Source organism: Antechinus flavipes, chromosome 4 (assembly GCF_016432865.1).
Source record: "Antechinus flavipes isolate AdamAnt ecotype Samford, QLD, Australia chromosome 4, AdamAnt_v2, whole genome shotgun sequence".
NCBI classification, from domain to species: domain Eukaryota; kingdom Metazoa; phylum Chordata; class Mammalia; order Dasyuromorphia; family Dasyuridae; genus Antechinus; species Antechinus flavipes.
In genome coordinates, this window is record NC_067401.1 from 107,237,954 (window position 1) to 107,265,651 (window position 27,698).

The following is a 27,698-nucleotide window of genomic DNA, read 5'->3' on the forward strand; positions in this document are numbered from 1 at the left end:
GGGTTTGTCAAACACTAGATTGCTATAGTTGACTATTCTGTCTTGTGAACCTAACCTTTTCCACTGATCAACTAATCTATTTCTTAGCCAATACCAAATGGTTTTGTTGAGTGCTACTTTATAATATAATTTTAGATCAGGTACAGCTAGGCCACCTTCATTTGATTTTTTTTTTTCACTAATTCCCTTGAGATTCTCGACTTTTTATTGTTCCATATGAATTTTGTTGTTATTTTTTCTAGATCATTGAAATATTTTCTTGGAAGTCTGATTGGTATAGCACTAAATAAATAGATTAGTTTAGGGAGTATTGTCATCTTTATTATATTCGCTCCGCCTATCCAAGAGCACTTAATATTTTTCCAATTATTTAAATCTGACTTTATTTGTGTGGAAACTTTTTTTGTAATTTTGTTCATATAATTCCTGACTTTCCTTTGGTAGATAGATTCCCAAATATTTTATGGTATCAACAGTTATTCTGAATGGAATTTCTCTTTGTATCTCTTGCTGTTGGATTTTGTTGATGATATATAAAAATGCTGAGGATTTATGGGGATTTATTTTGTATCCAGCTAGGCAGAGAAATTTGGATAGTACTTGGGACATTTCTGGATAGAGACAACGTGTCATAGAATTTTAAAGTAATATAAGTCCTATAGACAAATTTATTTGTCTATTTTAATTTCCTTCCTAATATGATGACCTTAGCTGGCCTTTTCAAACTTCATTTTGTTGCTACAACAATAAACTTAAGTTCAACCATTATTAAGTCATTATCTTTCTCCTGGAGAAGTCATAATTCTAACTTCACATTTTAAAAATGTGAAAAAAATTTCCATTAGTTTCAAGTGAACTTTTATAGATTTTCCTTCCTAGTTCTTAAAATAATTCCCCATAATATAGAGAGGGAACCAAGAGAAGCAGAGACAGATAGACATATAGAAACAGAGAGAGAAAAGAAGGGAGAGAAAGAAGGAGGGTGAACTCTGGGGTTCCACATGAACTATTTAAATTGTCTTTACTAAATTTTCGATAATTGGTCAAATGTCCAATTTTTACTCTAAGGCAAAATGTTTGACCTTCCTTTATTCTGCATGTTATCCTAGGCTCATTTTTATTCTATATATTTAGTTTTATTCACAAGTTCTTTCCAGTGGTTTAACATTTTAAAAAATGTAATTCAATTTAATTCTTGATGAAAACATTACTTGGTTTAGACATTTTGTTTGCTTCATATTCTTAGAGGCAATTCCAGGTTGTCCCTTACATTAGCCAAACAATATTCTTACACTCTCACTATTTGAATTTCAGTGTTGTCTGGACATATCCCTGAGGGACCACTAGAGCTTCCTGCCTACCAGGGGAATAGTAGAATAATAGTAGTGGTGCCATACCGAATTCCCAAGCTTACTATTAATGAAAATCCTATTAACAGAGGAAGTCAAAAAAGTCACAGGCTACAAATTTCTTAACATGCTGGAGTATAATTCAAATGTTTCAAATGCCTAATATGAACATTTGTTTTGCATGAGACTCAATTTTTAATATAGGCAAATCAAAATAAGCTTGTATTTCATCATTCAATCAACCAATAAATATTTATTAAATGCCTAGTTTGGGCCAGTCACTGTGTCAAGTTCCAGAGATAAAAAAGGAGCTAAAAACAGTCCCTGTCCTCAAGGAGATCATAATCTTTTGGGGGAGAATAAAAGCAAACATACATGCATAAACAAGAGGTAATAAGAATAAATAAAAAATAAAAGTGAGAAGATATTAGAATTTAGAGGTGTTAAGAGGGTTTAAATTGCACAAAGACTAGAAAGGTGAGAGAAGGTTTAATCATAAAGGACTCTAAATGACAATTAGTTTTCCATTGGATAAGAACAGGTGAAAGTGTTAGCAGGTCTTCAACAGCAGCCCTGCCTAAAAAACCAAAGTACTCCTTTTTAACCCTAACTGCTGTAAAATTTCTCTACCCCATAGATTGATGGGGATTTTTTTCAACTATAAAAGGAGTAAAAACTCCTGTTTTGCCTTCAAAAGTCCATCTCATAGGGGCAGCACTAACTTCAGTTGCTATTGATCCTTCTATACCAGACATGTAGATGTCTGCTTTACTCTTTGGCCAGTGACTGGGCCAATTGGCACCTCTAATGACTGTATGATCTGCACCAGTGTCTACCAATCCTTCTAATAGTGGACTTCTCATAGTGGACTTTCAGGTCCCATTTTTGATGGTAATTCAAAGGCAGACAGCCTTCTAACTATGTTGGTCGATACTCCTTTATTCCAAGCAACCCAAGAATCTCATTATAAATATCATCAGTCTGCTCAAGCTTTATGTTTACAATTTGGAATAACAAGAGAGGAAGCTAGGAGCATAGTAAAAGCCTGTACGGCTTGCCTTCCTTTCCATGCTCCTACACTGCCTCCAGGGAAGAACCCTTGTGGTTTGAGACCCAATAAAATCTGGCAAATGGATGTGACCCATTATAAATCTTTTGGTTGCCTGTCTTTTATCCACATTGTGGTAGACACCTTTTCAGGATTCACTTTTGCAATACCAGCAGCAAAAGAGACAGCCAAAGTGGTCACTGAATTCCTCACATGAGCATTTGCCATTATGGGTGTGCCACAAGCAATAAAAACAGACAATGGTCCTGCATATACTTTCTTTTTTTTTTCTTTTTTTTTTTAAATAACTTTTTATTGACAGAACCCACATGCTTGGGACCTCATTGAATCAACTCGAGCCTCAACCCATTACATCTCCCTGTTCCTATCCAATGGAAAACTGATACATCAGTGTGGATAGATCAGTGGCCCTTAGGTAGCGATAAAATTCAGGCCTTATTAAATATAATACATTACATGCTCAGTATTGAAAAATTCTAAATTGCATATTGTCTATAGCAGAAACATGTTCAAAGGGATAAAGGCAAAAACTGTTATTCTCAGAGTCTCCTTAAATAATAGGTACAACTTCATAATGACTCAATACAACCAACAAAACAAAGTTTGATACACTTCACACATATATATATGAGATTTCATTTAACATCTTTAACCTTTTTATAGTAAAAATTAATTCTGGTGTGAGGTAAACATTAAAAATAATTTGTTTATATAATAAAACTGTACATTATCAATAAAGCCATTCCATGTTTGGATGCTATAAAATTTAAACAAGCTCTTTTTTTTTTCTGAGTTGCCAAAATGGTAATTGCCCTGATTCAAAGTCAGTTTTTACAGGTTATAAATTGTCTTCAATAATCTACTCTTGAGGTTCCTCACGCAGGTCCTTTAGTCTTGGTGTAGAATCCACATCTTCTCAGTCTCTGGATCATGTTCTTGGTCATCAGTAACATCTTATAAGGTCCTTCTCATTCTGAGCCTTCCAGGATTTAAAAGGTAATTGGTTTCCTGGAATTACAAAACTGTCCTTTCAAGTCCAACCATAGGGCTTCAAGAAATTGGCAAACTCTAGGACCCTGGGGAATGATGGTCAGACAAATTTGGACCAAGGTATCTGGCTACAAGTCTGTGCCCTAGTGATTATCCCACCTCCTATGCCAGAAATGCTGGGGAGGAGAACCATGTCAAAGATGTTGGGGCACCAGTACAAAGCCCAGAAGAATTCAAGCCAGCCAGGGACATCTTAACCAACATAAAATTCACAAATCTGAAAAGCTTGGAAAATCCCAGTGAGGGCAGGTTTTTTTTTTCCCCATGGCAGTTTTCCTCAGAAGGTTTTTAATCATGTAAATTAGACCTACTTAAAAACACAATAAACCAATTCAACTTAGCCTATGGTGCCAAGCAATTTAAAACTTATTTTCAAAAACCCTGGAAACAAAATGAAGTCTAAACCAAGTAATGTTTTCATCAAGAATTAAATTGAATTACATTTTTAACAGTTCTGTACTTTTAACTATTTCTGCAGACTCAAATTGGCTAGTTTTGGGTCTACAGAGGTATCATTTTTTTAGAAGTTTATATTCCAATTACATTTAGGGTAATAGATTATAAAGCAAATCTGGATTCTACCATCTCAGAAAGAAACCATTACCAAATTAATTTAGGTAGAACAGAACCAATCTGTAACACAACTAATTAAGTTTCCAATGGATATAGGTATTAAAGAAAGGCCTCCAGGTCTGAAACCAGGTGACTAGAAAGAAGGTGGTAGCATCAAGTGAGATGGAGAAGTTTAGAAGAAAAATGACTTTGGGTGAATGAGGATAATAAAGTGTTCTTTATAAACCTAATGAATTTCAGATGCTTACAGGATATCAGGTAGAAATAAGAAGATACTGGTAATGTGGGATTAGAATTCAAGAGAGAGATTAGAGTTATATATATTTAATTGGAAGCCATCTGCTTAGGACCATTTCCTAAGTGACTTTATGATTTGTTGAGAGAGTGTACAAGAATTTATGTATACTGTTTCATGTGTGTAAATATATGTAATCTATACTAACACAATTATAATAAAATTATTTTATTTTAATCTCCTGTACTTACTCTTTCTATCATTAGAGAACTTTTAGACATGCATCGCTGGTTTTATTTTTTTATGACTATATTATTATTGTTCTATAAGAAACAATCAGCAGGATGATTTCAGAGATGCCTGGAGAGACTTATATGCATTGATGCTAAGTGAAATGAGCATAATTGTTGTGATCTAGTTCAGATGGATCTGAATCGGTCCCTGTTCGGGCGCCAAAATGTGGTGAGCTTTTTCTTCTCAAAATGCAGCCAGGTGATGAAAGTTCAGATCTTTTATTATCTCCAATATAGCCCGGTTAGCTTAGAGGCCTATCTCTCTGCTTGGTTCCAAGAGCTCTTGCCGCTTTGTCCTTTGCTTCTGCCTCTGCTTTCTTCAGCCTCCAGCCAGCTCCATTCTTCATGTCATTCCGGTGAAATCCCGACTTGTTGCTTCTTCACTCTGAAGAACTTCTTCGACTGGCCCATTGGCCTATTTATGCTCCTTCCAGAGAGAGGGATTATGGGTTTTCTCCCATAGTGCTCTCTGGCCCAAAGAGCTTCAAGGGAGGTGTGAACTCATTGAACTTCAATGAGTAAAGGTGTGAACACAAACCTTGTATTAATTAGTTCTGCTTAGTACCTTGTTTCAGGTTCTGCCCAAAACATCTTCTTGTAAGATTAGATCAACTCTAATTAGTTAGCAGTTAGTAAGGATTCCAACACATAATCAGGAGATCATTGTACATGGAACAGCAAGATTATATGATCAATTCTGATGAATGTGGCTTTTTTCAACAATGAGATGAGTCAGGCCAGTTCTTGTTGGACTCTTTACAAACTGTTAAGTCATTATCGATAGAGACAATAATGATCTAATTTAGCATGGTATTTAGCAAATCCTCTAGCTCACTAATGTATTTAAGTACTCATTGGAGTTAACACATTTGGGAGATTTCAGGATTTAGTGTGAGATATCAGAATTCACACCACCCTTAATCCCTGTCTCCAGAAGGAGGATTCAATCTTTGGAGATCATATATAAAAAGGCTCTTAGCTTCGGGTTAGTGAGTTACTTTGAAACATTGACAGGGGTCGGAGAGGAGCACTCTGGGAGATCGAAAGCCAGAAGCTCTTTCTCAGAGGCAAGACAGACTCATTTCCAACTTTCACCTTGGTGTTGGCTGGAGGCTGAAGAAAGCAGAGGCAGAAGCAAAGGACAAAGCTGCAAGAGCTCTTAGAACCAAGGAGAGAGAGGCCTCTAAGAAAAACTAACGGGGTTATATTGAAGGACACAATAAAGATTTGAACTTTTAGCACCTGGCTTCATTTGGGTGATTATTACTTTTAACTGAAACTAAAGCTGCCTCCAGAAAACCTCCCCGAGAAACCTGTTCCCAGAAAGAACCATTATATTATAAAGAAGAACACCACAAGTTCTTACACTCTTGTGATGAAAAAAGCCATTTGCACCCAGAAATGACCTATGGGAACTGAGTATGGATCACAACATAGTATTTTCACTCTTGTTGTTGTTATTTACTTGCATTTTGTTTTCTTTTTCATTTTTTCCCTTTTTGATCTGATTTTTCTTGTGTAGCATGATATTTGTGGATATATAGAAGAATTGCACATGTTTAACATATATTGGATTACTTGCCATCTAGGGAAAGGGGTGAGGAGAAGGAAAGGAAAATGTTGGAATGTAAGGTTTAGCAAGGGTGAATGTTGAAATTATCCATGCATGTGTTTTAAAAATAAAAAGCTTTAATTTTAAAAAATGATTTCCAATGTCCCCCCTTCCTTTAGCCTCTTTCCTATCCTTTAAGAAGAAAGCAATATGCTACCATTTATATCTGTGAATTCATAAAGAATATATTTTTTTCTTGTGATTATAGATAGCTTTTATTTGCTCTTCTGAAAACTGCCTATTAATATCCTTTGACCTTTCATTAGAGAATGACTGTTTTTTTTTAAAAATAAATCTCATTGTTTGCTATGTATTTGAGAAATGAAACATTTTTCGGAGAAACTTGCTATAAATCCCTTTCCTCTGGTTTCTTGCTTTCCTTCTAATACTGACTCCATTGGTTTTGTTTGTGCAAAAGCTTTTACATTCCATGGAATCAAGATTATTCATTTTACATCCCATAAAACTTTCCATCATTTTTTGGCCATAAACTTTCATCTGATAGAGAATTCTGATAGGCAAAGAGAAATGATTTGTTTTTAATTTTTATTATTTATGATTCAATTGTTTCATCATCATTTAAGCTCAAATTATTTGTTCACATTTCATTCACTGATTTTAACTTTAATTTTGTTATACTCTGTAAATAATTTAATTAATGTTTCTGCCTTCATATATATATGTATATATATATGAATTCTTTTTGTTCTAATACATAGTTTTTGTAAATATTGCTAGCATAACCACCTATATTTGTTTACCTGTTAAGATTCTAATTTAGTAATTACTAATGTTCAATCATGTTTTTGTTTCTCTTTAAGGTACAAGAGAAAAGGCAAAAAGGAATTATGGAAGCCTTGGAGAACCCTAGAATTGGCTTCAGAATTCACTTTACATTGAGTATCAGAGACTCTTTTACTTTGGATTACTAGTGCTTAGCACAGGTTCTGGAATCTAGTAAGTAATTAATAAATGGTTATTGACAGAATTATTGCTTACAAACATGCTAATGTCTCTCTCATCCTCAACACCACTCCCACTCTGTCCCCACTATTGTCCCATATTTCTCTTGCTTTTGCAACTAAACTCCTTGAAAAGGCTCCCTATGGTAGGGTCTTTTATTTAATTTCCTCTCATTTCCTGCTTAAATTTCTATGATCTAGTTTCTGATTTCATCATTCCAATGAAATTGTTTTCTTCAAAGTTGCAAATCATCTCTTAACTGCCAATTTTCATGGTTATTTCCAATTCTGTTTCTGCCTCTTTTTGCTTGATCTTTATCCAAGTCATTCCTGTTGACCACGGGTATTCCCCAGGATTATATTGTGAGCCGTCTTCTTGCTCCTTAGTGTTTCATTTGGTGACTTCATTATCTCCTCTTCTTTCAGTTATGATATCTATGTAAATAACTCCGATTTATTTGTCCAGCTGTAAACTCTGTCTTGATCTCCAGTTAATTATCTCCAACTAATGTGCTGAGATGTTTATTGGACTGAAATGCATGCTTCCCAATATGCTTCCCAAATCCGTCTTAAACTCAACATGTCCAAAATGGAACTCATTATCTTTTCTTTTTAAACTCTTGCTTTTTTCTAACTTCTCCATTTCTGTGGGGGATACCACCATTTCCTCAGTCACCAAGGCTTAAAACCTTGATATCATCCTTGAGTTCTCATCCTCTTTCACTCCCTCATAACTAATTAATTAAAGTCTTTTTGTTTCTTCTTTATCATCTCTTGCTTATAGCTCTTGCTCCTCTCTGACATTGCCATCATCTTGATGCAGGCCTTCATCACTTCACTTGTAAATTGTTGCAAATCTTGGTGGTTGGCTTCCCTGCTTCAATTCTTTCCCCATTCCAATCAATTCTCTATTAAGCTCTCAAATTTATTTTCCTAAAGTGCAAATCTCATAATGTCACTTCTCTATTCAATAAGTTCCAGTGAACCTTTATTTAGCTACCAGGATCAAAAATAAAATTCTCTGGCTTTTAAAGCACTTCAAAACCTAGACTCTGCCTGCCCTTCCAGGCTTATTATGCTTTATTCTTTTCTGCATATTTTTCTATTCAGTAACACTGGCTTCTTTGCTGTTCCTCACAGATGATATCCCATCCTGCAAATATCAGTATTTTTATTGGCTGTCTGTCATACCTGGAATTTCCTCCTTCTTATCTACTGCATTCCCTTAGCTTCTTCTAAATATCAGTTAAAATCTTATCTTCTGCAAAAAATAGTCTTTTTCATCTTTCATTAATATTAATGCTTTCCCTTTGACATGATCCTCAAAATATCCTTTGTTTTGATTTTTTTGTAAATATTTATTTACTGCTGTCTCCATCATAAGACTTGTGAGCTCTTTGATAATAAGACCTATATTTCTCTTTTCTCTGTTACCCCAGCATTTGGGACAATTCCTGGAACAACATATGAGGTGATTAAGGATGATAGTTGACTGACTTGTATGGTGAAGGATGAATTTTAAAGTCCCTAGCCAACATGATTCCAGAATGTATCATTTTAGTCAATCAAAGAAGGAAGATTTCCTAGTGATTGCTATTTCAATAAAAGGAGGCAGCTTAGACACTGAAAGATATGCTGAAGAGTACATGGCAAGAACTATTTCCAAAAATATAACAGGAAATAACTCTTCCAAAATCTTTGTATGATACACACATGATACAAACAAGAAAAGAAAAAAAAAAAGATAAAAAGTTAAACTATTAGCAATTAGGTGACAACATATTTAACATATTACCTACTTTGATGAGGTTGGATTTTTACTAGGAATTAAGGGTTGCTTCAATATAAGGAAAACTATAAACATAACAGAACAGATTAATGGAAAAATGAATGCCACATAATTATGTCAGTAGACACTGAAAATATTTTTGACAAAACTGCAACATCCATTTATTAAAAAAAAAAAAAGAAACTCTTAGGGAGTACAGGACTAAATGGATTTTTCTTAGGCATGGTAAATAGTATCTATATCCAATGAAAAATAAGCAATACATCTAAAGAAAAAAGATGGAGGCCTTTTATATAAAATTAGGAAATGAGTCTAGGATGCCCGTTATTATCACTACTCTTTAACATGTTGTTCTTCTTTGTTTGCATCAGTTATGTCTGATTTTTCATGATCCCAAGTGAAGTTTTCTTGTCAAAAATACTAGTGTGGTTTTCCATTTTCTTCTTTAGATTATTGTGCAAATGAGGAGATTAAGGCAAGCAGGATTAAGTGACTTGCTTACTATTATACAACCAGTTAGTATCTGAGATTAGATGTGAACTCAGGTCTTCTTGAATCCAGGCACCAGACACACTATCCACTGCACTACCTAGTTGCCCTTCCTCTTTAGCATAGTTCTGTGCAGACTTTCAGGAGCCAAGATGGTGGAGTAAGCAGTAAATTACCCCAATTCTCTCATTTTCACCTCCAACCATAAAATAGTATTCCCTGAAAAATTCTGGAATAGGAGAATCAGTAAAAAAAAAAAAAAAAATTGGAGTGAAACAGTCTTTGAGCCCAAGTAACTTGGAGATTTTGTTTTATTTAGGTAAAAAGAGAATGCAGACAGTAGACTTCCAAGCAAGCCAGAAGCAAGCCCCACCTCAGAAAACCAGAAATAGATCCTGAGTCTCAGTGAGATAGAGTAGACAAATGCCAATCCCAAGATTCACCACATGCCTCAGAATAGCCAGAAAATTGGGCAGACTGCAGCTGTGAAAAGTCAGTGCTGGGAACCCATGCTACATGTTTCAGCAAAGCAGCAAAGCCCTAAACATACATCTGCTAGCAACCAGACTGGCAGGCATTTCAATGTAACCCCAAGTGAAACACAGAAAAACCCAGAGGCCTCAGCACATGCTGAACACTATCACTAGGACCCCAGCTCAGCATCAGCCAATCCCCAGATCCCTATGGCCTCCTGTATCATCAGCCACTTCCTATCCCACAATGTCAGCTCAACAAAACATCTGCAGCCTCTAGAACAAGAAGACAAAGGATTTGTTAGCTAAAACATCAATGCCTGGAGGTCAAATGATATTATGGAAGGCAAAGTAGCTAAGATTACAATCAGAAATCACTTACTAGGCAAAAGTAATCATAATATATGAAGAAAAAAAAAAGCAGTCCTTTATTGAAATAAAAGGCTTTCAAGCTTTCATATGGAGACGATCATAATTATCCTCCTCCTCTCCAACCCCCGCAACTGATTTCCACTAGGAAAAACCTAAGAAAAGCATAAATAGGTAAAAAGGGGAAAGAAAATATAAGGGATTAGAGTTGAACTGCTTACATTTCTGCATGGGAAGATGATACTTGTAACTCTTAAACATTATATCACTATGATCACCTATGATAGGTTTAGCTCTTCTCAAAATGTAGTGATCCAAGACAATTCCAAAAAAACTTGTTACTCACATACAGAGATAGAACTATGGAGACGTAATGCTGCTCAGAGCATATAATTGACACCTTTTTTCTTTTTTGTAGTTTTTTTCCTTTTTGTTCTGATTTCATTTTTTTTTAAGCATGGCTAATATGTAAATATGTTTTAAATGATTGTACATATATAACCTACATCAGATTGCCTGCTGTCTTAAGAAGAAGGGAGGAAAAAGAGGGAGGGAGAAAAATTTGGAATTCAAAATCTTGCAAAAATGAAAATTGAAAACTATTTTTACATGTATTTGGAAAAAATAAAATACTTAAGTGGAAAAAAGATATTTTAAAAATATAGCTATAAAGAATACAAATAGGAATATATTTATATATAAGATATCATAAATAAATAAAATACAAATATATAAATATAAATAGACAAAGGATATGGTTATAAATGAATTTGAGAGAAAAAAATAAAATTAAGAGTTGGGAAGGAGGAATACACTGGATACAGAAGAGAGGTAGAATGGCATAAATTATTTCACATGAAGACATTTTACAATGGTGGCTAAGATTTAAAAGTGGCTAATGGACATCTTGCTTTTGTCATTATTGAATCAAAGAAAAAATAATATACATATAATTACTTGAATGTAGAAATCTACCTATAACCGGGAAATAGGAGGGTAAGAGATTAACTAAAGGGAAGAATACTGACAGAAGAGAGGTAGCAGAAAGAAGCAAAATACTGGTGAGGAGAAAAATGATGAAAGGAGAAAGATAATAGGAAGAAGAATAGAATATAGGAAAATATATAGTTAGGAATCATAATTATGAATGTACTGGGATGAGCTTTCCCATAAAATAAAAGCATATAGCATGCTAGATCAAAGAATTGAATCCTATAATTTGTTATTTACAATAATATACCTGAAGCACAGAAACACACAGATAAAAGGAAGAGGTTGGAATGAATCAATTATATTTCTGCTAGAGCAAAAAAAAAAAGTAGAGGTAACAATCTTGATCTCAAAGTAAAAGCAAAAATAGACCTAATTAAAAGAGATAAGGAAGGATACTATATTTTCCTAAAAGGTACCAGACAAAATGAAGCAATATGAACATATGCACCAAGTGGTATAGCCTCCAGATTCTTTTTTTAAATTTTTATTAATAGCTTTTTATTTACAAGTTATATGCATGGGTAATTTTACAGCATTGACAATTGCTAAAACTTTTGTTCCAATTTTCCCCTCCTTACCCCCATCCCCTCCCCTAGATGGCAGGATGACCAATACATGTTAAATATGTTAAAGTATAAATTAAATACAAAATAAGTACACATGTCCAAACCGTTATTTTGCTGTACAAAAAGAATCAGACTCTTAACTCTCCTATCCTTAACTCTCTTTGCCTTAGTTCTTCATCTGTAAAATGAGCTAAAGAAAGAAATGACAAACTACTCTAGCATCTTTGCTACTCCCCAAAACAAACAAATAAACTCAAAATGGGTCATGAAGAATAGTGCATGACTGAAAAATTATTTAACAACAAATATACTGTAATAATAAAATGATAATACAATCTAAATTGTTTTATTTATTCAATGATACACTAATCAAACTATTAAAATATGAACATATGGAACTAAAATTTAATAAAATTCTTTGACATTCAAAACTTCATGAATTTAAAGGGAAATTATGAAAAAAATAAAAAAAAGAAGAAAAGTGTCAAATCTCAAAATATTCTACAAAACATTAAAAATGTTTTGATACTAATTGAAATAATAGAGATGACAGTGGAATAAATTAGTGATAGAAAATTTAAAAAAACACTGTAATTTACTATGTAAACTAAAGATTGAAGTGAAATGAGGACTCACTGTTTTAAAAAAAAATGCTAAGAAAACTTGAAAGCAGTTTCGCAAAAATTAAAGACCAACATCTCAATCTGTATAACCAAAGAGATTCCTAAGAAATATTTGGTTTATACATAAGGAATTAAATCATTAACAAATTTGAAAAGGAGAAAATGTGTGTCTTTCAGGTCCATGGATTAGAAAATATTTCATAAATTTTTATTATATATAATTATATATATCATATATATCATATATAAAAATCATTTGCATAAAAGGGAAAAAATCAATATAGTTAAAATATCAGATTATGAAGAAAAATCTTTATGTAATAAAGGCTTAATACCCAAGATTTATAAAGAACAGATTTAAATAAATAAAAAATCAGAGCCATTAGCCAATAGATAGTAAAAGTATAGAACAATAATTTTTAAAAAAATTCATTATAGCTTTTTATTTACAAAATATATGCAAGAGAAATTTTTTAGCATTGACAATTGCAAAATCTTTTGTTTCAATTTTTCCCCTCCTTCCCTCCACTCCCCCCACCCCCCCACCCCAGATGGCAGATTGACCAATACATGTTAAATATGTTCAAGTATAAGTTAACTACAATATATGTGTATACATGTCCATACAGTTATTCTGCTGTACAAAAAGAATTGGACTTTGAAATAGTGTACAATTAACCTGTGAAGGAAATCAAAAATGCAGGCAGACAAAAATAGAGGGATTGGAAAGTCTATGTAGTGAGAACAATTATTTTGAAAGCATAAATAAATATTAAAATTGCTCCCAAACAATAATAATTATAGAAATTAAATTTTTATTTTTTCTTTGCAATATTTTTGTTTTTATATAATTTATTTCCATGGTTCTGCTTTCTTCACTATGTATCAGTTCATGGAGGTCTTATATGTTTTGTCTGAGAATGTCATCATTTCTTAAGGTTCAATAATATGCCATTACATTCATCTGCAAATTAAAATAATTCTAAAATCATACTTCATGCCGATCAGATTTGTAATTGATTAGAAAGAAAAAGAAAGAGATATTTTTGAAGAAGATATGTGAAAACATGTGCACCAATATACTTTCTGTAGAATTATTACTTCTGGAAGGGAAGCCTCACAATTCTGGAAAACAATTTGGAACACAGCCCAAATAATCACTAAATTGTGCATACTGTCTGACTAAGCTATACCATTACGAGGCCTGCACCTGAAAGAGATTATAGAAAGAGGGAAAGGATCACAAGTTGAAGATATAAATTTATGTATGACATATCACATATATTTTATATAAAATATATCATACTTATTACACACACATCAAACACATATCTTTTGTAGTACCAAAGAACTGTACAATAAGGAGGATACTAGGTAAATTATGGCATTTGGATATTATATATTATTGCACTTTAAGAAATAATGAAATGGATAATTTTAGAGAAATCTGGGAAGTTGTGGGAAGAGTGAACTCTAAATTTCTTGCTGAATCAAAGGTCTAACATTTAAATATTATACTACCATTGTTGTTCTATGAAGCACCTAAACATTGAAGCATCTTATTGGATAGAGTAGCAGGTGTTGGGATTAAAATTATCCAATCTATAATAGAGACTGAAGCAGAACACTGAGTCAATACACTTTATTAAAAGTCTACGATTCCTTCTAATGAAGTGGACAGTACGTCTTTCTCACAATCTGGGATTCCTCCTTCTTCCAGGGCCTTATATTTATAAAGTTTGTTACCTAAATATGGAAAAGAGTATGATGAACTAGAGAGTCTCATTGGTTCATAGACTTTGCTCTTAAGAGCCAAAAATGATATATCGACATAGGTTGGATAAAACATGAGGCATCTCCACTGACTAAATAATCATAGCTACAAGAATCAATTAGGGGATTTTCCTGGAAATGCTTGGTTACTATCACAAAGAAAAACAAGGGTGGAAGACCATAAGTTAACTTCCCATCATTAAGCAAGTAAACTTATTTCCAACTCAGAACTTTGGGGCCTAACATACAAAATTTATAAGCACCACCCTTATGAATCATATCAAATTGATTTAAACTGAATAGAGTAGCAGTCGAAAGGAACTGGAGTCACAAAGACCTGAATTCCATCCCACCTTCATATACTTACTAGTTGTATGACTTTGAGCAAGCTACTTGAACACTGGTTGCCTTAGTTACTCACCTACAAAATGTAGTTATGTGTATCAAATGGGATAATAATTATAAAATGCTTAGCATAAGTACCTGGCTTGCAGTAAGTGCTGTATACATGCTAGCTACTACTAGTAGTATTAGTACTACAAGTAATAAAACATTATTATGTGAAAAATGAAAAAAAAAGTGTCATTCCTAATCTAAAGTAGAAGTGCATGTTGGAAGAGAACAGGAATTGATATATAACAAATAAGGAACTATGGAAGAATAACTAAAACACTGTATTATTGAAAAAGAATATGAACTTTTAAATTTCAATAATTTATTCATCATAGAATGGAATTAGAAGAGATATCAAAGACCAGTTAAAGCCTTTACAGCATAGTTGGCAAGTAGTGATCAAACATTTGCATAAAGACAATTAGTGAGGGGAAACCCACTATTGGCCACAATATACCCTTCTAGTTTCAAATAGCTCTAATTGTTAGTACATTTTTGCTTAGAACAAGTCTACAATTCTCCTTTTTTGTCATGTCTATTCATCACTCCTTTGTTAGCTATCAGTAGGCCAAAAAATAATCTAATCCAACTTTTATACGAAGGTACTTCAAATATATGATGATATATGAAATATTCTATGTAATTACTCATTCTCCAGGCTAAATTTTCCCAATTCTTTCAATTGTTTCTTAAATGGCATATGTCAAGGCTCTCCACTTTTCTGGTTGACTTTCTTCAGTCTGTCTTTAGCTTATCAATGAACTTCCTAAAATGTGATTTTTAGAATTAAAAACATATTCCAGATAAATTTGTATCTCTTCAGATATCTTCATGACTGAAATATGCTTAATGCAATATAACAACATCTTTTTTTTTTTTAATTTTGGTTGTCAGGGGCAGAACCACGATGGAGGAGAGAACACATGCTTCTATCTAAACTCTTCCTTGCCCTCAAACTACTTCTTTTATGAAATGGCCTCAGAATTAACACTTGACTGAAAAAACCCACAAATACTGGGAGTACAACACATTATCAACAGAAGATATTCTCGAAATTCACCAGAAAAGATCTTTTTTTGCTCATGGGTGGGGATGATTAGACTAGGCACAGACCTCAGGCAGGCAGTGAGAGCATGGAAGGCAACTAACGCTGAACAGACCAGAGTGGGGTCGGGGTGTAGTCTCAGATGACAAAAAATTTGCCAGCAGAACTTTACTACAGTGTGAGCTACTTTGCCCTGGCAGTAAGCCAGTAGATCAGCAGAGAAGCTATAAACACAGGGTAAAGACTAGGGTCTCTCAGGATCTAGCCACACCCACCAGCACCAGGAGTGACTCAGCATGGTCTCAGAGTCTCAGAACATAATCACTGTGCAGAAGCAGCACAGCCATTGCTGTTCTGCACTGCTTCACTGCTACTTCATGTTGTCTGTAGAGGAAGCTCTGCCCCCCAAAAAAGAGACCACACTTGCTTTTTTTTTTTTTTTTTTTGGTTTACTTTGTTTGTTTTGTCAAAATGAGCAAAAAATTAAAGCAAGCTCTAACTATAGATAGGTTCTATATGGATAAAGAACAAACAGATGGTCTCTAGATGAAACCCCAAAGGGATATATGATCTGGTCCCCACCACACAAGGGAAATTAAAAAGGCTCTTACAAGAGAGCTAGAAGACAAATGGGGAAAGGAAAGGAAAACTTGGCAAGAGGGTCTGGATAAGTCATCCCAATCATTAAAAGATAGAGTGGATAAAGAAATCAAATCCTTGAAAAATAGAATTAGTGAATTGGAAAAGGTAAACTATAGAAAGAAAAACAGAATTAGTGAATTGGAAAAATAAAATAGGTCTCTAAAAATACAATTGGTGAAATGAAAAAAAAATTCCATAGAACAAAACAACTCATTTAAAAACTCAATTGGACAATTATAAAAAAGAAACTTAAAAAAAAGTAAATGGAGAAAATAATTCATTAAAAATCAGAATTGAACAAATGGAAATAAATGTCTCGAGGAGACACCAAGAATCAGTTAAGCAAAACAAAAACAAAAACAAAAACAAAAAAAAAAAGAAGAAGAAGAAGAAAAGAAAAAATGGAAAAATATTAAATACCTACTTGGGAAAACAACAGACCTGGAAAATAGATCTAGGAGAGATAATCTGAGAATTATTGAACTTCCTGAAAATTATGATGAAAAAAAGAGCTTAGACAATATTTTACAGGAAATCATCAAAGAGAACTGTCCAGATGTTATAGAAACAGAGAGTAAAATAGACATTGAAAGAATTCATCCATTACCTACTGAAGGAGATCCCCAAATCAAAATTCCAAGAAATATTGTGGCTAAATTACAGAACTATCAGATGAAGGAAAAATTACAAGCAGCTAGGAAAAAAAAACAATTCAAATACAGAGTAGCCACAATAAGGATTACTCAGGATCTAACAGTGTCCACATTAAAGGATCGAAGTGCCTAAAATCTAATATTCTGAAAGGCAAAAGAACTATGCAGCCAAGAATAACTTACAAAACCAAAATGAGCATTTTTTTCCAGGGAAGAAGATGGACATTCAATGAAATAAATGAATTTCATCTATTTCTTATGAAAAAACTGGAACTAAACAAAAAAGTTTGATCTCCAAATATAGAATTCAAGAGAAACATAAAAAGGTAAAAAAGAAATCTTGGGAACTAGATTTCTGTTATGAGTATACATAAATAATACAGTATAATTTTGTTTTACTTTTATACTATAAAAAAGAAACTAGAGGTGGAAAGGAACTTGTATTGGGAAAAGGGTAAAGTGGGGGTATTACATCTCCTTAAGAAGCAAAGGAAACATTATATCTGAGGGAAAGAAAGGAGGGTGATGAATATAATGTGTATCTTATTCTCATCAGAATTGGCTTAAAGAGAAAAATATTAGACATATTCAATTTACAGAGAAACTACTCCCACCTCATTGAAAAGTGGGAGGAGAAAAGTGAAAAGGAAAGGAGTAAGCTAAGTAGAAGGGAATACATAAGTTGTTTGGAACGGGGGTAAGAAAAGGGGAGAAAATCTAAGGTGGGGAGAGGGATACTAAAAAGGGAGGGCTGTGTGAGGCAAGTGGTGCTCACAAGTTTAATATTGGGAAAGGGGGTAAGGGGGTGGCAAGAAGAAGAAAAGCATAATCTGGGGATAATAAGATGGCAGGAAATACAGGATTAGTAATTTTAACCATAAATGTGAATGGGATGAACTCTCCCATAAAGAGGAGACGGATAGCAGACTGGATCAAAAGTCAGAACCCTACAATATGTTGTTTACAGGAAACACATTTAAAACAGGGAGATACATACAGAGTAAAGGTAAAAGGCTGGAGCAGAATCTATTATGCTTCAGGTGAAGTCAAAAAAGCAGGGTTAGCCATCCTTATCTCAGATCAAGCAAAAGCAAAAATCGATCTAATTAAAAGAGATAAGGAAGGAAACTATATCTTGCTAAAGGGTACTATAGACAATGAAGCAATATCAGTATTAAACATATATGCACCAAGTGGTATAGCATCTAACTTCCTAAAGGAGAAGTTAAGAGAGTTGCAAGAAGAAATAGCAGGAGATCTCAGTCTTGCACTCTCAGATTTAGATAAATCAAATCACAAAACAAATAAGAAAGAAATTAAAGAGGTAAATAGAATATTAGAAAAATTAGGTATGATAGATCTCTGGAGAAAACTTAATGGTGACAGAAAGGAGTATACTTTCTTCTCAGCAGTTCATGGAACCTACACAAAAATTGACCATATATTAGGACATAAAGACCTCAAAATTAAATGCAGGAAGGCAGAAATAGTAAATGCTTTCTTTTCAGATCACAATGCAATAAAAACTACATTCAACAAAAAGTTAGGTGTAAATAGACTAAAAAGTAATTGGAAACTAAATAATCTCATCTTCAAGAATGATTGGGTGAAACATCAAATTATAGACACAATAATTTCACTCAAGATAATGACAACAGTGAGACATCATGCCAAAATTTGTGGGATGCATCCAAGGCGGCAATAAGGGGAAATTTTATATCCTTAGAGACTTACTTAAATGAAATAGAGAAAGAGAAGATCAATGAATTGGGCCTGCAACTTAAAAAGCTAGAAAAAGACCAAATTACAAACCCCCAATCAATTACTGAACTTGAAATTCTAAAATTAGAAGGAGAAATTAATAATATAGAAAGTAAAAAAAAAACTATTGAACTAATAAATAAAACTAAGAGTTGGTTTTATGAAAAAAAACCAATAAACTTGACAAACCTTTGGTAAATCTGATTAGAAAAAGGAGAGAGGAAAATCAAATTAGTAGTCTTAAACATGAAAAGGGAGAACTTTCCACCAATGAATAAGAAATTAAAGAAATAATAAGGGGTTTCTTTGCCCAACTTTATGCCAATAAATTTGATAACCAAAGTGAAATGGATAACTATCTCCAAAAATATAGGCTTCCCAGATTATCAGAGAAGGAAGTAAATTGCTTAAACAGTCCCATTTCAGAAAAAGATATAGAACAAGCTATTAATCAACTCCCCCCAAAAAATCCCCAGGACCAGATGGATTTACATGTGAATTCTACCAAACATTCAAAGAACAATTAGCCCCAATGCTTTATAAACTATTTGAAAAAATAGGGAATGAAGGAGTCCTACCAAATTCCTTTTATGACACAGACATAGAACTGATACCTAAGCCAGGTAGGTTGAAAACAGAGAAAGAAAATTATAGACCAATTCCCCTAATGAATATTGATGCTAAAATCTTAAATAAGATACTAACAAAAAGACTACAGAAAATCATCCCCAGGATAATACACCGCGATCAAGTAGGATTTATACCAAGAATGCAGGGCTGGTTCAATATTAGGAAAACTATCAATATAATTGGCCATATTAATAACCCAATTAACAAAAACCATATGATCATCTCCGTAGATGCAGAAAAAGCATTTGATAAAATCCAACATCCATTCCTATTAAAACCTCTTGAGAGTATAGGAATAAATGAACTTTTCCTTAAAATAATCAGTAGCATCTATTTAAAACCAGCAGTAAGCATCATATGTAATGTGGACAAACTACAACCATTCCCAATAAGATCAGGAGAGAAACAAGGTTGCCCACTATAACCATTGCTATTTAATATTGTATTAAAATGCTAGCTTTGGCAATAAGAGTTGAGAAAGAGATTAAAGGAATAAGAATAGGCAATGTGGAAACCAAATTATCCCTCTTTGAAGATGATATGATGGTATACTTAGAGAACCCCAGAGATTCCACTAAAAAGTTATTAGAAACAATCCACACCTTTAGCAAAGTTGCAGGGTACAAAATAAACCCACATAAGTCATCAGCATTCTTATATATCACTAATAAAATCCAAGAGTTAGGGATACAAAGAGAAATTCCATTTAAAGTAACTACTGATTGTATAAAATTTTTAGGAATCTATCTGCCAAGGGAAAATCAGAAACTTTGTGAACAAAACTACAAAACACTTTCCACACAAATTAAGTCTGATCTAACCAACTGGAAAAATATTAAATGCTCTTGGATTGGGCGAGCAAATAGAATAAATATGACAATACTACCTAAACTAATCTATTTATTTAATGCTATACCAATCAGACTCCCAAAAAACTATTTTAATGATCTAGAAAAAATAACAACAAAATTCATATGGAAAAAAAAAGGTCAAGAATTTCAAGGGAATTAATGAAAAAAAAAATCAAATGAAGGTGGCCTAGCTGTACCAGATCTAAAACTATATTATAAAGCAGCAGTTACTAAAACCATCTGGTATTGGCTAAGAAATAGACTAGTTGATCAATGGGATAGGTTAGGTTCCAAGGACAAAACAGCCAATAACTTTAATAATCTAATGTTTGACAAACCCAAAGACCCCAGTTTTGGGGATAAGAATGCATTATTTGACAAAAATTGCAGAGAAACTTGGAGATTAATATGGCAGAAACTAGGCATTGGCCCACACTTAACACCATACAACAAGATAAGGTCAAAATGGGTTCATGACCTAGGCATAAAGAATGAGATGATAAATAAATTGGAAGAGCATAGGATAGTTTACCTCTCAGACCTCTGGAAGAGGAAAGAATTTATGACCAAAGAAGAACTAGAGATCACTATTGACCACAAAATAGAAAATTTTGATTATATCAAATTGAAAAAATTTTTGTACAAACAAAACTAATGCAGACAAGATTAGAAGGGAGACAGTAAACTGGGAAAACTTTTTTACAGTCAAAGGTTCTGATAAAGGCCTCATTTCCAAAATATATAGAGAACTGACTCTAATTTATAAGAAATCAAGCCATTCTCCAATTGATAAATGGTCAAAGGATATGAACAGACAATTCTCAGATGAAGATATTAAAACTATTTATAGCCATATGAAAATATGCTCCAAATCATTATTAATCAGAGAAATGCAAATTAAGACAACTCTGAGATACCAGTATACACCTGTCAGATTGGCTAGAATGACAGGGAAAGATAATGTGGAATGTTGGAGGGGATGTGGGAAAATAGGGACACTGATACATTGTTGGTGGAATTGTGAACACATCCAGCCATTCTGGAGAGCAATTTGGAACTATGCTCAAAAAGGTTATCAAACTGTGCATACCCTTTGATCTAGCAGTGTTTCTACTTGGCTTATACCCCAAAGAGATACTAAAGAAGGGAAAGGGACTTGTGTGTGCCAAAATGTTTGTGGCAGCCCTGTTTGTAGTGGCTAGAAGCTGGAAAATGAATGGATGCCCATCAATTGGAGAATGATTGAGTAAATTGTTGTATATGAATGTTATGGAATATTATTGTTCTGTAAGAAACGACCAGCAGGATGAATACAGAGAGGACCGACAAGAGTTACATGAAATGATGCTAAGTGAAGTGAGCAGAACCAGGAGATCATTATATACCTCAACAATGATATTGTATGAGGATGTATTCTGATGGAAGTGGATCTCTTTGATAAAGAGATATAATGCAGTTTCAACTGATCAAGGATGAACAGAAGCAGCTACACCTAAAGAAAGAACATTGGGAAATGAATATAAACTGCTTGCATTTTTGTTTCTCTTCCCGGGTTATTTATACCTTCTGAATCCAATTCTCACTATGCAACAAGAGAACTGTTTGATTCTGCACACATATATTGTATCTAGGATATACTGTAACCTATTTAATTTGTAAAGGACTGCTTGCCATCTGGGGGAGGGGTAGAGGGAGGGAGGCTAAAAGTCAGAACACAAGTGAGTGCCAGGGATAATGTTATTAAAAATTACCCCAGCATGAGTTCTGTCAATAAAAAGTTATTTAAAAAAATAAAAGAATGGTTGATAGCATAAAATATTTGGGAATCTATTTGCCAAAGGAATGTCAGGAACTATATGAGCAAAAGTACAAAACACTTTCCACACAAATAAAGTGAGATCTAAACAATTGGAAAAAATATTAAGTGCTCCTAACTAATCTATTTATTTAGTGCTATACCAGACTCCCAAGAAACTATTTTAATGACCTAGAAAAATAACAACAAAATTCATACAAAAGAACAAAATGTCAAGAAGTTCAAGGGAACCAATGAAAAAAAAATCAAATGAAGGTGGCCTAGCTGTACCTGATCTAAAACTATATTATAAAGCAGCAGTCACCAAAACTATTTGGTATTGGTTAAAAAATAGATTAGTTGATCATTGGAATAGGTTAGGTTCACAGGACAAATTAGTCAATAATAATAGCAATCTAGTGTTTGACAAACCCAAAGATCCCAACTTTTGGGATAAGAATTCACTATTTGACAAAAACTGCTGGGAAAACAGGAAATTAGTATGGGAGAAACTAGGCATGGACCGACACTTAATACCATATACCAAGATAAGATCAAAATGGGTTCATGATTTAAACATAAAAAATGAGATTATAAATAAATTAGGAGAACATAAGATAGTTTACCTCTCAGCCTTGTGGTGGAGGAAGGAATTTGTGACCAGAGGAGAACTAGAGATCATTATTGATCACAAAATAAAAAATTGATTATATCAAATTAAAAAGATTTTGTTCAAACAAATGTAATGCAAACATGATTAGAAGGGAAGCAATAAACTGGGAAAACATTTTTATAGTTAAAAGTTCTGATAAAGGCCACATTTCCAAAATATATGGATAATTGACTCTAATTTATAAGAAATGAATCCATTCTCCAATTGATAAATCATCCAAGCATATGAACAGACAATTTTCAAAGGCTGAAATTGAAACTATTTCTACTCATATGAAAGGGTGTTCCATATCACTATTAATCAGAGAAATGTAAATTAAGACAACTCTGAGATACCACTACACACCTGTTAGATTGACTAAGATGAAAGGAAAAGATAATGCTGAATGTTGAAAGGGATGTGGGAAAACTGGCACTGATGCATTGTTGGTAAAGTTGTGAATGAATCCCACCATTCTGGAGAACAATTTGGAACTATGCTTAACAAGTTATCAATCTGTGCATACCCTTTGATCCAGCAGTGTTACTAATGGGCTTATATTCCAAAAAGACATTAAAGAAGGGAAAGGGACCTGTATGTGCCAAATATGGCACCCCTTTTTGTAGTGGCTAGTAACTGGAAATTGAATGGACGCCTATCAAATTGGAGAATAGTTGGGGAAATTGTGTTATAGATGTTATGCAATATTACTGTTCTGTAAGAAATGACCAGCAGGATAAATACAGAGAGGTTTGGAGAGACTTATATGAACTGATGCCAAGTTCAATGAGCAGAACCAGGAGATCATTATACACTTCAAAACCAATACTTTATGAGAATATATTCTGATGGAAGTGGATATCTTCAACAATGAAAAGATCAAATTCAGTTCCAATTGATCAATCATGGACAGAATCAGCTACACCCAGAGAAAGAATACTGGGAAATGAATGTGGACTACTTGCATTTTTGTTCTTTTTTTCAGGTTATTTTTCCTTCTGAATCCCATTTTTCTTGTGCAACAAGAGAACTGTACTGGCCTATACACATATATTGTATTTAAGATATACTTTAACATTTTTAACATGTATGAGACTATCTGCCATTAGGGGAGGGGGTGGCAGTAGGGAAGGGAAAAGATGGAACAGAAGTGAGTGCAAGGGACAATGTTGAAAAATTACCCATGCATATGTTCTGGCAATAAAAAAAACTATAATAAAATATATAAATAAGATACCTTCCCCCCAAATAAATAAAATTTGGGTGACATCAAACCAGGATCAAAAGTAGTTTTTTTTTTGTTTGTTTTTCCCCCTATTGGAGCAGAAACCAATTAGTGGAGGTGAAGAAGGAAGTAGAATATAAGCTGATGGTAAAGCCTTTCCATGTTTGGATCTCAAACCTTTATTTAGACATTTAAAGGTTTTGATGGATCTATGACTCATCGAAGCTAGTAGTCTTTCCAATAGTGCAAATGTCAATTCTTTTATACTCTCTCATGCCAAGAGATTCTTGTATATGTTTTCTATCAATCAATCCATAAGCAATTATTAAGTGCATACCATGTACCAAGTACATCCCTAAGCTCTGGGGATACAAAAGAGGCAAAAGACAATCCCTGCCCTTGGGAAACTTAGAATCTAATTGGGAATATAACATGCAAACAAATATATGCAAAGCAAGTTGTTGTTCTTTGTCCTTCATTTTTAAAGAGGACCATGACATCAAGAAAGTGATGCCAGGATATGCATGTGAGCTGGATTTAAGTGAGACTGTGCTCTTCAAAATCACCAGCCTTACTTTCTCCTCTAGAATCCTCTGGATGCAGTGGCAAGATATAGATCAGGATGACTGCCATATATAGGATGGAAAGGAAATAATCTAAAGAGAAAAAACACTGGTATTGAGGGGTTAGGGAAAGTTGCCTATAGAAAGTCAAATTTTATTTGGTACTGAAAGGAAGCCAGGGAGATCAGTGGTTAGACCAGAGGAGGAAGAATACTCTAGGCATGGGAGAGAGAATACCTGAATCTGAGAGATGGAAAACCTTGTTCATGGAGCAGCTAGAAGGCTAGTGTAAATGAATCTAAGAATACATGCTGGAGGATGAGTTATAAGAAAACTGAAGAAATAGGAGGGGGCTTGTGATGAAGGACTTTAGATGCCAAATACAACATTTTACATTTGCTTGTAGAAGCAACAGGAAGCCACTAGAGTTTATTGAGGAGAAAACAGACATGGTTGGACTCGTGTTGTAGGAAAATCACTTTAGCGACAGAATGAAGAATGTATTGGAGAGAGATTTGAGGCAGGTACATTCACCAGCAGTTCCACCACTAATGGTGGCAATGGCAGAGGAAGAAATGGAATTTGTTTGGGAGATGTTGCAAAAAATAATGCAGTAGACCTTCACAACAGCTTAATTGTGGGAGTGGTGGTGGGAAATAGTTAGGAGTGATTCCTCCATTATGAGCATGAGGGATTGGGAAGATGGAGTTAACCTCTACATGAGAGGGGGTGGGTGCATAGTATTTAGGAAGATCATTCTCTAAGCAGGGTGAAGTATAACTATCAAGTTAATGCTTTCTTCACCAAGATTTATAACAATGCACAGATATCACTACAGCCCAAAGTGGTTTACTCTCACTGAGTGACCCATCTATCTCTTTGATGAAAGAAGGAAGAGAAAAGCATTAATTAAGCATTTACTTTGTGTCTGGCATGGCAATCTTTCTGAATCCTTCTGTGCATTTTATAGTTATAAACTACTCCTGCCCATCATACCTCTCAATTTGTCTTGAATGATCCACAGATTTAATTCTTTAGAGACTTTTGTGGCCTTATATTCTGATTAAAAGCTTACTGGTATTATAAAAAATGAGCCTTTGTTTCAGGAAGAAACTTGTTAATCAATAAAAACATGGCACAATTTCCCTGAGATAAACTAAACTGCTCTCCTCCTTCTATTCTGTTCTGATCCCAGTTCATTGTCAGTCTCCAGTGGATAAAGAATGCCTACTTGACCCATGTAACTGCATGACATAATCTGTACAACAGGCATTTTTCATCCACTTGACTTTTAATAATGTGTTCAATTACAATGACCTCTTTAGAATGATTATGTATCTTATTAAGAACACTTGATAACAATGCAGTCCTTGATGCAATAAATACAATATCATCCAAAAATAGGAATATTTGGAAAACATCAGTATTTATAATACATTTTTCTTTCATTTGGATTGCATATTATATATTCGCTATGATAGTGGAAAGTCTTTGGTGATCATCCATCTCAAGTTGTGCACATTTCACCTCATGTTAATGGCCAGTCATCAAACAAACACATCTCTGCTATTAAACCGCTTCCTCTTTATGGGGGAGTTTACCCCGTTCACATTTATGGTTAAAATTACCAATTCTGTATTACTTGCCATCTTGTTAACCCCTGTTTATGCTTTTCTCCCTTTTTTCCCCCTTCCCCCCCCTTCCCAGTATTAAGCTTGTGAGCACCACTTGCTTCTCACAGCCCTCCCTTTTTAGTATCCCTCCCCCCTGCCTTAGAATTCCTCCCCCTATCTTACCCCTTTCCCTCCCAGTTTCCGTATTCCCTTCTGCTTAGCTTATTCCTTCCCTTTTCACTGTTCCCTTCTCCCTTTTCAATGAGGTGGGAGAAGTTTCACCATAAATTGAATATGTCTAAAATTTTTCTCTTAAAGCCAATTCTGATGGCAGTAAGATACCCACTATATTCATTTCTCTCCCTTCTTTCTCTCAGATATAATAGGTTTCCTTTGCCTTTTCATGAGATGTAGTACTCCCACCTTACCCTTTTTCTGGTACAATCTCCTTTCCACATCTAGTTTCTAGAACAATGTATACATGTATTCTTTATACATCTTTATAGCAGAAATATAGTTCCCAAGATTTATTTTTACCTTTTTAGGTTTATCTTGGGTTCTATATTTGCAGATCAAACTTTTTGTTAAGTTCTGTTTTTTTTTTTTTTTTTTTCATCAAAAATAGATGAAATTTGCTTATTTTGTTGAATGACCATCTTCTTCCCTGGAAAAAGATGCTCATTCTGGCTGGGTAAGTTATTTTTGGTTGCATACTAAGTTCCTTGGCCTTTCAGAATACATATTCCAGACCTTTCAATTTTTTAATGTGGATGCTGCTAGATCCTGGGTAATCCTTATTGTGGCTCCTCTAGATTTGAGTTGGGTTTTTCTAGCCGCTTGCAGTATTTTTTCCTTCATTTGAGGGTTCTGGCATTTGGCCACTATATTTCTTGATGTTTTGATTTTATGATCCCTTTCAGTAGGTGATCGATGAATTCTTTCATTGTCTATTTTACCCTCTGTTTCTATGACTTCTGGGCAGTTCTCTTTGATAATTTCCTGGAAAATAGTGTCCAGGCTCTTTTTTTTCATCATTTTTTTTCTGGGAGTCCCATAATTCTCAGATTGTCTCTCCTCGATTTATTTTCCAGGTCTGGTGTTTTCCCAAGAAGGTATTTCACATTTTTTTCCATTGTTTGATTTTTTTGGTTTTGCTTGACTGATTCTTGTTGTCTCCTTGAGTCATTCGATTCCATTTGTGCGATTCTGATTTTCAATGAAGTATTTTCTTCACTTACTTTTTCATATCTTTTTCTAATTGTCCAATTGAGTTGTTTTGTTCCATGGAATTTTTTTCCATTTTGCTAATTTTATTTTTTAGGGAGCTATTTTCTGTTTCCAGTTCACTAATCCTATTTTTCAAGGATTTGATTTCTTTATCCACTCTGTCTTTTAAATGAATATTTAAAATAGTTTAAATGACTTCTCCAGATTCTCTTGCCAAGCCTCCTTCTCCTTTTCCCATTTTTCTTCTAGCTTTCTTGTGAGAGCTTTTTAAATTTCTTCTATGAGATTCATCTGTGCTGAGGAACAGATGATCTCCTCCTTTGGGGATTCACCTGGAGACTGTCTGTTTCTCAGGGTTTAGAGTCTGTTCTCTATCCATATAGAAGCTGTCAGTGGTTAAGGTCCTTTTCAATTTTTTGTTCATTTCATC